The sequence below is a fragment of the Heloderma suspectum genome, chromosome 4 (assembly GCF_057233095.1).
Source record: "Heloderma suspectum isolate Gila_16-S chromosome 4, 16-S_ref, whole genome shotgun sequence".
Taxonomy (NCBI): Eukaryota; Metazoa; Chordata; class Lepidosauria; order Squamata; family Helodermatidae; genus Heloderma; species Heloderma suspectum.
In genome coordinates this window covers 261,496,893-261,510,051 of record NC_139461.1, presented here as the reverse complement: position 1 = coordinate 261,510,051, position 13,159 = coordinate 261,496,893, and the positions used below count along the sequence as shown (strand labels likewise).

Here is a 13,159-nt window from a genome sequence, read left to right as displayed (position 1 = left end):
TATGAGGACCTATGCTTTTCAACCTGTTCATAAATTATCTGGAATTAGGAGTGAGAAGTGAAGTGGCCAAGTTTGCCGATGACACCAAATTATTTAGAGTGGTTAAAACAGAAAGGGATTGTAAAGAGGTCCAAAAGGATCTCTCCAAACTGGGAGAATGGGCATCTAAATGGCAAATGCAGTTCAATGTAAGAAAGTGTAAAGTGATGAATGTTGGAAAAAAATCCCAACTTCAAGTATAACCTGATGGGATCTGAGCTAGCGGTGACTGACCAAGAAAGAGATCTTGGGGTTGTGGTGGACAGCTCAATGAATATGTCAACCCAGTGTGCAGCCCACTGTAAAAAAAAAAAGGTAAACTCCATGTTAGGCATAGTTAGAAAAGGAATTGAGAATAAAACTGCCAACATTTTCTCCCTCCCTTCAAAATACTAGAACCCAGGGTCATCCTATGAAGCTGATAGGTGGGAGATTCAGGACAGATAAAAGGAAGTACTACTTCACACAGTGCATAGTTAAACTATGGAATTTGCTACCACAGGATGTAGTGATGGCCACCAATTTGGATAGCTTTAAAAAGGGGTTGGACAAATTCCTGGCCAAAAAGGGTATCAATGGCAACTAGTCTTGATGACTATGTGCTACCTCCAGTACCAGAGGAAGTGACCCTATGTACTCCAGTTGCTGGGGAACATTGAGGGGAGGGTGCTGATGCGCTCATGCCCTGCTTCCTGGTCGAGAGCTGGTTGGCCACTGTGTGAACAGAATTCTGGACTAGATGGACCCTTGGTTTGATCCAGCATGGCTCTTCTTATGTTCTTATGTATTTGCAAGATCCATGGGAAATAGATTAGATGGTAATACATGAAAATTGCTACAAGAAAGCAAAGGGTTATTGTAGTAATTAGAAACTATAGAGTTAAATATTGTCTCTGGTTATTGTGGGTTGGAGTTTAGCCTCCATCCCTTTAGCTTGTGCTTGTGATTACTTCCATTTTCCTATTTAGTTCAGTGTTAGCCTGTTCCTAAATAGCCTCTTGTTGTTTGGGCCTACAAGTGAGTGCTCTGTTACATTTAAATTACATAAAGGAGTACTTAACAGTGGCAAGGAGAAAAATCTGATCACATCAGTCTATGGAAAAATAGAGGAATTTAGTCCAGAAACAGAAGAATGGCAACAATATGTGGAAAGAGTAGGCCACTATTTTCTTGCTAATGGAATCCCTGAAGAGGACAAACAGAAGGTGATATTCCTCAGTGTTTGTGGCAGTAAAACTTACTCCCTTTTAAGAAGTTTGGTGCAACCACAAAAGCCAAGGGATAAAAGTTGGCAGAGTTACAAAAGATCTTGTCTGATCACAATCTTCCAGTGCCAAGCATAACTGTGGAACATTTCAAATTCCATAATAGCAGGAGGAAGGAGCTGATTTCAGAAAGCTTACAGAACACTGTTCTTTTGGAAATGTTCTGGAGGAGATGCTGAGAGACAGATTTGTGTGTGGAGTTGGTGATATTAAAATTCAAAAGCAATTACTGGCTGATGGGAAGCTGACCTGTGATGAAGCTGTAAAAGTGACAACAGCAATGAAAGCAGCAGTGAAAAATGTACAGGATTTGCATCTTGAAAATAAAGACACTCAACCTGAGTCTATAAACCAGGCGTATAGCCCACAACAGAGGCTTGGAGAAATGGAGAAGTGTTTTCTTTGTAGATAGGGATAGGCAGATTCCCTACCTGCCAGTCTGTGGGGAATCCGCCTGCGGGGGAGGCCATCCGTTCCTCCCCCCAGAATCCTCGTGAGCTGGCTCCTCTCCGCAGGGATTCTACAGAGCCGCAGGCTGGCAGCCGGCTCTGTATCGCTGGCCTGGCGAATGGATACAGCCGCAAGTGGCGTAGTGGATGCCACTTGAGGCTGTAAAGCCCCTTAATTTAACCTGAATGCAGCTAGGGATGTCGGAGAATTTCTCCACGAATCTCCAGGAGGCCGATTGCCAACGCATTCGGCCCCCCGAAATTGGTGGGGAAATTCTCCGACACCCCCCTGGGATGGGACTTACCTTGTGCAAATGTCCCTTGTGGCGGCGGTTCAGCAGCGGCAGCGGCAGCGGCGGCAGACGGTCTTCCAACCGGCTGCCGCCACCGCCATTACAAAGTAAAACAAAAAACATGATAGGCTACGTAAAGATTTACGTAGCCTATCACGGCTAGATTTTCAAAGTCAGCCGTAATAGGCTATGTAAATCTTTACGTAGCCTATCACGGCTGACTTTGAAAAAAAAAAGCGTGTATGCAAATGGCGGCGCCCATGGGCGCCGCCATTTGCATTCCTTATTTGGGCACGGGTAGCCTACGTAAAGATTTATGTAGACTACGGCGAAAATAAGGGCAACGCTGCGTTGCCCTTATTTTCGCCATAGTCTACGTAAATCTTTACATAGACTGCCCGTGCCTAAATAAGGAACGCAAATGGCGGCGCCCATGGGCGCCGCCATTTGCGTACGCGGTTTTTTTTTTTCAAAGTCAGCTGTAATAGGCTACGTAAAGATTTACGTTGCCTATCACGGCTGACTTTGAAAATCTAGCCGTGATAGGCTATGTAAATCTTTACGTAGCCTATCACGTTTTGTTTTGGTTTTTTTACTTTACTTTTTTCTTTCACGGCCGGAGAGGCGGGGCGCTCCCCTCCGGCCAGAATTTCAGCAGGGAGGGATGGGGCACCTCCCCCCCGGCCAGAATTTCGGGGGGAGAAACGGAGCGTCTCCCCCCACACCGAAAACAGCTGCGGGACCAGGTAAGGGACTTTCGTCCATCCCTTAATGCAGCCGTAAATGGCTGCAATTAGGTTAAAGTAAGGGCTTTACAGCCACAAGTGGCATCCACTACACCATTTGCTTCTGTGTTTTCCCCCACGATAGCCTATCCTATCCCTGCTGCCCCAGGATGACAAAAAGTGCTGAGGGAATTATATGACCCCCATCCTCGAATTTCCCAGATGAAATCTCTACTCGTAGTTCTATCTAGTTGTCATACTTGCAAGAAGACCTAGAAGGACTGGTTAAGCACTGTTCCCAATGTCAACTGCATCAACAGACTCCAGTACAGGCCCCCTTGCACCCGTGGGAATGGCCAGGGCAGCCTTGGTTTCATTTGCACACAGACTATGCAGGCCCCTAGTTAGGGAAAATGTTTTTGATCCTCATAGATGCCCATTCAAAATGGTTGGAAATACACTCCATGAACTCCACAACCTCAGAAGCAATTTGTAACAAACTTCAACAGATTTTTGCCATACATGGTCCACTGACGATAGTGGTCACCGATAATACACCCAACTTTACAAGTCATGTATTTAAAGGGATAAAACATATTCAGACATCACCTTATCAGCCTCACCTTCAAATGGTCTGGTGGAAGGAGCGGTGAAGACTTTTAAAAAAGGGATGAGGAAAATGGCTATGGGAAGTTTAGAAGTAAAATTGGCTTGCTTTCTCTTGGAATACACGACCACACCTCAAATCAACACAGGCATGAGTCCTGCCCAACTGCTGATGGGAAAGAGGATAAAGACTCATCTGGATTTACTGTAGCCTGGCATGAAGGGAGAAGAACAGACTAATCAAAAATGCCTACATGACTATCATGCCAGAGAGAGAGTCTTGAGGGTACAGGATCCAGTCTTTACAAAAAGCTTCAGTACCCACCAACCTCAATGGATTCCAGGCAGGATCCAAGAACAAACAGGGCCTTTATCATTCAAAGTGGCCATTTCAGAAGGAAGAGTAGTCAGGCAACATCAAGATGACATCTGTATATGAACAAACACACCAGAAGAACCAGAGCAATCACCTCAGGGTAATGAGTTTACACCAGAGGTGGAGTCCAGGGAAGTAACTAAAATTTCTGAGTTTAGTCAAGGGGGTCCAATAACAAAAACTGCTGATCAGCAAGTCAGAGACACTAATGATGGAGAGATACGTCAGGAGCTAGAGCCTACTCCTGAGGAAAAGCATTATCCAGTGAGAGAGTGAAGGCCTCCTGATTATTTGAAGGACTATCTCCAAGTTGTGAACTGAGGGGGGAGAAATGTAGTAATTGGAAACTATAGAGTTAAATATTGTCTCCCGTTAATATGGGTCGGAGTTTAGACTCCACCCCTTTAGCTTGTGCTTGTGATTACTTTCATTTTCCTATTTAGTTCAGTGTTAGCCTGTTCCTCAACAAGCAGCCTGTTGTTGTTTGGGCCTACAAGTGAGTGCTCTGTTTCATTTATATTACATAAAGGAGAATTTAGTTCTGCTGGGGAAGCCACCTCTGTCTATCAAAAAGCAGTAGTTTAACAGAATGATGACTTCCATTGAAAATGAACTCCAGCTTGGTCCTATTCACATTTGCTCATAAGTAAGTCTCACTGAGATAAATGGGACTTACACTCAAGTGTGCATAGGATTACAACCCTAGCATGTTGGAAATAGTTCTGAGCTTAAACTTTGAATGACTGGCTGGCTCTTTCCAGACATAAGTTGGACATCTTTGTGATTTGTGCATGGCATCTTAATGGGACTTTGTAATTGTTGTATAGTATTGTGTATGTCCATTCTCCAATAACTCTCTGCAAAAGGATGAATTCTGTTGTTCCTTGCTGGGAAGAAAGAATAATCTAGTAGTGTTGTTATAGTTTATTATGTATTTATAAAATAATAAATTATGTATTTATAAAAGAATAATGATGATGATGATATCAAAATCTTGTTCCCGTTACATTCTTGAAAAATTCTTCCCAGTCTTCCTTCCGCCCCAGGTTTTTCTGTGCTTGCAATACAATTTGAAACATTCCTTTTACCAATACAGATAAATATATATTCACATGCAGAACACACACACACTTCTAAAGCTGAAGGTTGAAGTAATATATCTTGTCTGGTCAAGAAAACTTATCAGCTGGGCCCCAAAGACCCAGGGGCATATTTTGGAGAATAACTTTTTAAACAAGTAATTTCATCATGACTGCAGCGCTAGCAATTAAAATCCAATTTAAATCGCATGTCTCTATGGTATAGTTAGAAGCACTTACCACTTAGTGATCATCAGGCCTCAGCCAACCTCTCTAGTTTAGTTAAGAATATTTCAGGAATGCAAAAGTCATTCAGGCTGGGTTTAGTGAACCACAAGTTGTTCACAACAGAATGAGAACCTGCCAAGTTCCATGGAGCTCTTCTGAAGAAAGGAGTGTGCATTCAGATCATGTACCGTTTGAGCACATCTGTGATCATGTAATGAATGGCAATCATTCTGCTGCCCACATGGAGTGGAAGAGAATGCTGTGTGGGGGAGGCCTGAACTTGCTTCTGGTCACTGAATGCATTGATGTAGTAAGTCATAGATTTTCACACGGTGGGTCAAGAGTCCTTGGGACGGAGTCACATGAGACATCTGCAGTGGAGTTGAGTGCTGTGACCCAGGCGAGGCGGCAGAGGGGAGGTTCCGCTGCAGCTGGATGACAACCAGCAATTGGGGGTTTCCCCCTCCCATATGATCCTGAGTGGGGACATGCAAGCAACATCTGGAAGAAGTTGTTGTTTCTGGCCTTCTAATCAGTCATACAGCTGTTGCTGGATAAATCCTGGTGGCAAGCAAGAGCATGGGTGGTGCCCTAGGATGAGAAGAGAATTGCACACCTGCTAATATAATCTTTAGCATCTGTTCACTCTGAAGCAGTTTTCTCATACGCAAAAGTGAGATATACGCCACTGCACACAAGAAATCACACTAATCTAACTATGAGACAGTTGACGTGGGCTAGTGGGTTTTTCGGGCGGGGGAGTGTGAGTTCAACCAATTTGAGGAGCACTGAAATAAGTCTAGCTCAGTCATTCTGCAGGTTTGCAGTTCAGTTGTGGGAATTGCATCATCTGGATTTAGGACAGTGTGAGTCTTCCTTGAAATTTCACGTAAACCCTTAATCACTCCAACAGCAGCTAACTCAGCACCATAACAGACATTGCTTTAAATCTATGTCTAGCAGCTACATCTTTCTTTTTCTCATTTTTACTCTAGAGTAGGTGCATGTGGTGATCAGGACCCTAGTGGGGTGGGGTGGGGGTTTTTTATCATCCCGATTACCCTACTCTAGAGTAAAAATGAAAAATAGACATAGCTGCTAGACCCAGTTTTAAAGTAATGTCTGTTTTGATCCTCACCCATCGTTCTTGATGTTCAATAAGAGGGGACAACTAAATAGGCTATGATCAATCACATTATGTAAATTACTGCCCATGGAGATAATTAAGAGGGCCTTCTCCAACTGTTGCCAGGCTCTTCCCATCCTCCTTGAATTCTGTTCAACGTAAGTCGCCCTGGTCCAGAAGTAGGAGCAGTGGGTGCCACGGCCTACTCGCTCATTGGCTCTCTGCCTGTTGAGCAAGCAAGCGGTAACAATGATGAGAAAGAGGGTGAGGAGAAACAGCAGCTGGTGACAATGGCAGTGAGAAGTGGTGGTGCAGCTGGAGCCAGACCATGGGGCACAGGTCTGGGGCTCCAGAACCTGGAGGGCCCCAAACAACACCCTGGCTCTGAGCGTCAGAAGGCGGTGGTGGCAGAGGCTCCCTCCCTCTCCTTCTAGCCTGGCCCGGCCCTGCTAGCAAAGCATAAGCAGCCAGCTGAGCAAACCTGCACTGTGATGGGCCATTTTTTAAAAACCTTTATTTTTTACTTGCATGAGCAGCAGCGATCTGCACCAAACTTTAACCGCCCCCCCCAATTGCTCAGTTTTATTTTATTTTAAGGCTTCACACCCCACCCTTCCAAACCTTTGTTATCCCTGCTCCAAGATAGGGATGGGTGAGAATTTTTTTCATTCATTTTTTGATAATAAATTACCAAACTTCTTTTTTTTTTCATTAATGTGACAGAAAAATTTGAAATTTAAAAAAAAAAATTGTATGTGGGAGAAAGCAAAGCTGACAAATGTATCCATCAAGACAGAGGTCTTTGAACTCTGAAAAGTCTTGGTTTGAATCCCTGTGCATTCAAAACCATGTTTGTGGTGCTGGATTAGGGTTGCCAACTCTTTTTTCTGACAGGCTCCCCAGCTTTAACAGCTACACAGCAGGCAAGTACAACATGGTCCTCTCCATGCTGGGAATAACTGTGCCTATTGAATTTGACCAGTGTAGAAAGCAGTGGAGGCTCCAAAGCACCTTGGATAGCTCCTTTAGAATTCTGACTGGTTCTGACTGAAACCCAGAGTGGATTCACCACCCCACTGACATTGGAGCTACCAGCCTCTACTGGTAGAAAGGTGAGAATTTCGTTCAGTTCATTTTTTTGTTAAGAACTTACAACAATTTGTAAATTACTTAATAAATGGAGGGAAAGAACATGAGATTTTAAAAATCCAGATTTGGGAGAAAGTGAAATTGATAGATTCAACCATCCCTACTGCCAGGATTGTGTTATTGATATGTCTGCATGTCATGCTCTTGCTTTTATCTTTTTTGCTTCTTTTCTGTTATTTATTGTTCTTGAGTTAATTGATGTTTTACCCTCTGTTGTTTAAGACCTTGAAAACTGTTAAAGTTGAAAGGCAGATATGATTTAGATAAATAAATACTGAGAATGCCTGTGTGAAAAAGACTGACATGAAGGCTAGAATACCTGTAGATATATTATTTGTACTCTAAAATAGTTGCCAACACCATCCAAAAGCACACAAGTGCAATAATGGCATATCATCAGTAAAGATTTCCTCAGTTTCCTTCATGCTTTGCTCTCACTGTTGAATGTCAGAGCTAATATTCAAGGTCTGTTATCCATTCAGCTTGTAGTATGTAGTATGAATGAGCTATTTTGTATTCCCAGTCATGCCTAGCAGGAAGAATATTTCTTCAACCCTTCCCTGTTTTGTGTAGTGGAGAAAATACAGAACAAGGTTTTGAAGCAGTAACAGCTTTATTTAATCATGTTCATGAGTTCAATTTGACCAGCAAGGCAGGTAAACTGTAAGGGATACGTGCATCCTTAGATCCACTCCGTCCGTCTGAATTTTGATGCCCAGATCAATAAATCACTCTATCGCTCTTTTCCCCCATGATTAGCAAGAGGAATGGCATTCACTGCTACAAATATCAACATTTCCTAGAAGGAAACAAATGAAGAAAAGCAGTGACATTTGTCTAATGCCAATCCAAGAGGAAGCATGCCTGAATGAGTGAGTGTTGTGACTAGAAAGGCAGAATAGGCTGCAAGGACAAAAGAGGCCCTTTTCCATGGTGAAAACGCAGTGTTGTCCATCATTTTCGTAAGCTGATTGAATGTCAAATCATTGTATGCTGTTAATGGATTTTTTTGTTATTTGACCATAATGGGTCTTTGATGCTTTTGCTTTTTTTTTAGTGTCTTTGGGATTTTATTTATTTATTTATTTCATTTCTATACCGCCCAATAGCTGAAGCTCTCTGGGCGGTTCACAAAAAAACAAAAAAACTCTGGGATGTTCACTTTGCTACTGTATTTCATGCAAAAGGACTAGTAGGAGACCTGGAACACAATATGCTTGCACTGTATGGAAAGCATGAACATGCCCTAAGAAGAATGTGAAGATATAGTGGATTGTGGTTCTACATCTCAGCCTTGTACCACAAAGCCAAACCTCTTAGCAAAGCAAAGGGCTTCCCAGCACTTATTGGAAGGGCAGTGAGTCCTGAAGCCATAGGAGCTGAGATTATTTATTTCCCAATCTGGTTCTTTTAGCTACTGTTGACGTTATATTTCCTTTTGTATTCTGCATTTTGGAAAGTGACCAGAGATTGACATCTACATAATGGCAGAAAAAGCTGAGTCTGAGACGTGCATCATGCAAAGTTTATGGGATCATCTTCTCAATTTGCACATCTCATATTTCCATGTGGTCATTCTGACATTGTAAAGTCACATCTTCAATCCATTTTTCAGTCCGGCTGCTATTTTGATTTTGGATCTAAGCTACTCTCAGTCTTTCTTGAAATACGTGATTGTGCTGTGTGTATATGTGGCAGCTTACAGAATCTCTATCCCTTTGCAATGCTCTACTGGGTTAGGCAATAACATGGTCCAAATGCCTGCCAAATTACACTTGATTCAGTGTGATTTTTTTCAATGTAAAAGTACATTGGAACGCACCATTAATTCTTGCATTAGGAGTTGGCCTCATCTCTTGCTTCCAAAATTAGCAGTTATATCACTGGGGCGCTGATGCTTTCGTTGCATGTTAAAATGAACTGATATTTATGTGGAGTGACTTGCTAACACTTTCTTTCTGCCTGACCACACATACTGCGATGCTCTCATACACTTGAAGGCTGTATTTTCAGATCAAAATAAAATCATCCCTAAATAACTTGGCCAGGGACTGAAAGGAAATGTGGTACAGAAGAGGAACTCTACATCCTTAGAGTTACAGCCCAATATCCTAAATGCTGCTTCAGCCTTCCTCTTGATGTGTAAAATAATTTGATTTTTTCCCTCCATAATAGACAGAATTATCTGCACGCAAACTCCTTGCTGCAGCCAGTGCCAGCCAATGGGTTGCCACAAAAATTCCACAGGTCTAATGACGACAGGCAGAGCAATCCGAAATGTGTAGATCAACTTGGGGCAATATCTGCTGAAGCTGCCCCATCAGAACAAGTTCTGTGTTCACCACCACCCCCGGGCTTGAATGGGAGGGGCATGCACCAGGAAAAGAAAAACAGGAGCAAAATCCATACCTTTGGTGGCCATGGAAATGGCACTGCCAGTAACCAATCAGGAAGAACCACATGCAGCACACCCATGGCCCACCTACCAACACAACTAGCCAATGAGAGATCACGAATCAAGACACACACACCACTCACACCTGATGCCAAGGAAGCAAACAAAGCATCTGAGAGATGGGCAGCAAGCCAGTCCATGTGGTGGCATAGCCAGTTAACAGCAGCAAGCTGCTGAAGAGTATCACAAATCCCACCGGGAGCCCAGGTGTTTGTTTTGGTCATCCCGCCCCACAATAAAATAGAGCCCCCAGCCACTCAAAAGCCCAGGAGTCCCCCTAAACACACACACACCATACTACCATGGTGCATTGAGCTTTCCTACACTGAGCAGGGGGTTGGACTCGATGGCCTTGTAGGCCCCTTCCAACCCTACTATTCTATGATTCTGTGATACCAAGCCACACTACATGAAACCTGGCAGTGAAAGAGATCGCTTGCGTGTTTCCAAGCTTGCAAGATACACACACACACCTCCTCTTGGAATACAAAACTAACCCAGGGCAAGATACTCAAGACTACCATGTTCCTGCCTGAATTAAATCCTTAGACTAGGGGTGTACGAAACCCCCTTACCTGGACTCCGCCAGGGTCCGCAGCGGGGGGGCAGGCGATCTGTTCCCCCCCCCCCCCCGGAATCCTCGCATGCTGGCTCCGCTCCGCAGCGAGTCTTCGGAGCCGGCTGGTGAGGATTCCTCATGGAGGTGGAGGTAAGTCTTCCGATCTTCCACGGACTCTGGGGGGCCGGATTCTTTTGAATCTGGCCTCACTGGGGTCCATGGAGGATTTCTCCCCCGTCCCTACCTCAAGACACAGTTCCGTAGTGAATGGCAAGGCTGACCAGCTCCGTCAGTCATAAAGCTGCTGCACACTTTGAAAATTGCGGCCCAGAAAGTTTTGTACTGTAGTCTAAACATTTAGCAAGACTGCTGCACCAACCTGCAAAACAGGCTACTTTGCAAATATTCATTCTGAATGAATAGTTACTGTATATGGTCTTCTACCTCTCTCATAAGCTTATCTCATAAGTTTATAACTTTCATAAATAAACATGATGATTAAGATCTTTTCTCATATTAAGTTTGAATCAGTTTGGTTCTAGCAAGGCATAACAGAGGCATTCGGGCCGACATGCTGTAACTTCTCACGGACCTCTGAGCCTGTTATTGTTAACATGGGAAGAGCCATTTTCCCTTCTAAAACTCAGGAAAAAGCAAAATGTGCTTTAGCTAAGAAGGAAGAAAGGATGTCTGCTTACATGGAGTATTGTTCATATGTCCTGCTTATTATGTAAATGAGTTATTTATTTATTTATTTATTTATTTATTTAAAATATTTCTTGGCCGCCTTTCAGGGCGGAAGCCCTCCCAAGGCGTCTTACAGCAATAAAATACATAAAAACAGTTAAAATAATAAAAGTGATTAAAACATAAAAACAACAATAAAAGCCAACAATAAAACCAGCAATAATATTAACAGCAGTAACAGCAACAACAGCAGTCATATCACAAGAAGGCCAAGGTAAAATAATATGTTTTCAGGGCCTTTTTAAAAGTGTGCAATAATGGAGCATGGCGGACCTCCGATGGCAACTTGTTCCAAAGGTGTGGGGCCAGTGCAGAGAAGGCCCTCTCACATGTGGTCACCCACCTGACTGCTCTCACGGGTGGGCAAATGAGAAAGGCCTTCTGATCTTAAAGTGCAGGCAGGCTGATATAGGTGAAGGCGGTCCTTCAAGTAACTTGGTCCCAAACCATTTAAAAACCAGCACTTTGAATTGGGCTCGGAAACACACCGGTAACCAGTGCAGCTGGCTCAGTATAGGCATTATGTGATCGAATCGCCTCACCCCCACCAATACATTGGTGGCCGCATTCTGCACAAGCTGGAGTTTCTGAACTGTCTTCAAAGACAGCCCCACATATAGCGCATTACAGTACTCCAGCCTGGACACTAGTGCATGGATAACTGAGGCAAGGTCCATCCTTTCCAGATAGGGCCACAATTGGTGTACCAGCCTAAGCTGGTACAAAGCACTCCTGGACACCACAGCCGCCTGGGCTTCCCCAATTAGTTCAGAGTCCAGGAGGACTCCCAGACTGCACACTTGGTCTTTCAGGGGAAGTGCAACACCATCTAAGACCAGTTGTAAACCTCTATCCAAAGTAGTTGTCTGGATTAAGTTTCAGCTTGTTTACCCTCATCCATCCCAAAACAGCCTCCAGACACTGGTTCAAGAGTTCCACAACCTCCCTAGGATGTGCAGATGGAAACAAGAGGTAAAGCTGAGTATCATCCGCATACTGATGACATTTCAGCCTAAAGTAAAGATGACATGATATATTTTGGGAAGTAAATAGGCCTGCGGAAGAAAAGCAGATGTTATCCTGTTTGGAATACAACTTATGGAAATGTATGCTCAGCTGTGCTGAATACAAAGTAAATATGAATATGAAGTAAATATATTACTCTCCAAATCAGAGCTGGGAACTTCAGAAAAAACAATAATTCATTGTTAAAATGCTGAGCTGAAGTTCCGCTCTGCAGAAAAAGTATCAAATAAGCTGTACATAAGAAATCATATAAATATGAGATCCAGAGCCTGGGATCTTGAGGACATACCACCTGTCCTCATCACTGCACTCCATTTTGCTTTAAGCTCAGAAAAGTTATTTGGGTAGGATCAAGCTTCAATCTCTTTAAAGAAGAGCATGCATGCTTCTAAAACTAAACTTAGAAAGCTTTTTAAAATGTGTTTTGCTTGTAACAATTATGTATTTTTTATTTGGTCTGTGCTCTTATACCCTATTTAACTGTGTAAAAACTGCTTAAGAATTTGAAGTAAAAGATAAAAAAACACATCTGATCTCAGAGTCCTATCTTTAATATTCTGTGAACCTATACCAGAAATGAACCTACATTCCATGGTGGCTTTTTGCCCTTGGGAAATGTTGTAGGATACATTACTTGCTGATCCACAATCAAGCTAAATACAGAAATCCCAGCTCATAAAATCCCTAGACAAGGACAAATTCATCACAGCATGTGAACTTTCAAACTGCGAGAGTTCCCACAAGTGAACTAGGCTAATGATATACAACCATATGACCATAATTACACAGGATGTTGAATTGCTGCATGGACATTGCTGTGTACAAGCAGGTTCCTATGCAGGGTGTCCTATTTATTACAAAGAGCTTATCCACTAAATACAGAGAAAGTTTCCGTTGGATAGGATTGGTGTATTTAGGGGCATATTTTTTCCCCAGAATACAAGAGAGCCTTTTGTTATAACTTCTTAAAACATAAAACCAAAGTTAAAATTAGTGCCTGTGGTATTACTCAGAGCATCATGTTTGTGAACTGTGTC

The 13,159-nt window shown here is 43.0% G+C and overlaps 1 long non-coding RNA gene across 1 annotated transcript; it reads left to right on the top strand.

The window, feature by feature from the left end:
* The first annotated feature begins 4,194 nt into the window (after positions 1-4,194).
* Positions 4,195-12,632, top strand: LOC146348591 (uncharacterized). Its single transcript, XR_014790674.1, has 3 exons — positions 4,195-4,249; positions 7,169-7,298; positions 12,008-12,632. It is a non-coding gene; the product is annotated as an uncharacterized LOC146348591 (long non-coding RNA).
* Positions 12,633-13,159: the final 527 nt, after the last annotated feature.